The sequence below is a fragment of the Melozone crissalis genome, unplaced genomic scaffold (genome assembly GCF_028551555.1).
Source record: "Melozone crissalis strain CALT ecotype California unplaced genomic scaffold, PUWL_Pcris_2 ptg000139l_1, whole genome shotgun sequence".
In the NCBI taxonomy this organism is placed as follows: Eukaryota; Metazoa; Chordata; class Aves; order Passeriformes; family Passerellidae; genus Melozone; species Melozone crissalis.
The window spans coordinates 4,884,591-4,885,906 of record NW_026535912.1 but is presented as its reverse complement, the minus strand read 5'-3'; positions in this window follow the sequence as shown (position 1 = coordinate 4,885,906).

Below are 1,316 nucleotides of genomic sequence, written 5' to 3'. Positions count from 1 at the left end.
CGCAGGACCAATGATCTTGCTGTTGTTAGGATTGACCTTTGGGCCATGTATATTCAATAAAATAGTTAGTTTAGTGAACTCTCGATCTGAAGCAGTCCATTTAATGATGATGAAGGCAGAGTATAAATCTCTGGGTGCCGTAGAAGTGGAGGACTATTTGGACTTGAGTAGAAAAGAACTTCAAAGGTTCAGTGAACAGAATGATAAGTAAGGGGAATACTTGGAACTAAAATTGATTCGAATTAACCAGATTTGACGAACAAGAGGATAAAAGAAAAAGGGGGGATTGAGATGGATAGAACCTCTTGTTCGTTACGCAATGGACCACCATGTGATTGGGAAATACATAGTTGGTTAACCATATGATTGTGATTCAGAGATGCATGGTCCACCATATGATTGAGAAATAGATAACCACATAACCTAAAAATAATATATATCAAGTTACCATTGCTTGCTATAATTCAATCATGTATTGCACAAGTACTAACCATGCGAAAGGCAAAAGGAGAACTAACCAAGCAATAGGAATCAGCCAAATATTCCCCATATAAGGAGAATGAGAGCTACGGGGTCAAGAGTACAGGCCCGAGGAAGACTTCGAGCCTTCATCCAACGACCACCAGAGGGTAGAAGACGACCCCCTAGCAACAACTGGAGCATGCGCCAAGAAAAAGAACACATCTACGGAAGTGGATTAGTATAAAAGGGGAACTTGAGAAGCACTGAGCGCGGCAGTTGGTGGAGCGGGGACTCCCCTGTCGCCCAGCGCTGAATCTTTTGCTTATGCTGTATGCAATGGATTAATAAATTCAAATTGGAAATATTGCTCCTTTTTGAGTCTATTTATAACAGTTCCTAGCTACTTTGCTGATATTTTAGAGCCAGTTCTGGACAAGGGCTGCTGCTGACAGGATAGGAAAACGTGGAGAAAAAAAGGTGCAGGAGACAACAAAAAAAAACCAAGAGGGAAAACCCTTAGAAATACAGAGCACAATAGAAGTCCTTGGAGATGGTTCAATAGAAAATGCCAGCAGCAGTGAGCAGAGCCCGAGGTTGCTCACTGCCACCCCAGGGGCTCCTCAGTCCCCTGCTGGTTTGTGTCTGATGCAGCCCTGCCTGGAAAGGGCTCCAGGCTCTGGTGTTCCCAGCTTGCTCCAGGCTACATTCTTAGCAGCACTGAAAGATGAGGTGAAACAACGAGCCATTTTCTGTCCTGCCTGCAAACTCTTCTCCTTCAGTTCCACTGCCAGAGATCATCCCTCTGTCAGCTTGGCACTGTGCCTGCTGCATCCTTGTCCCTGTCCCTTGCATCA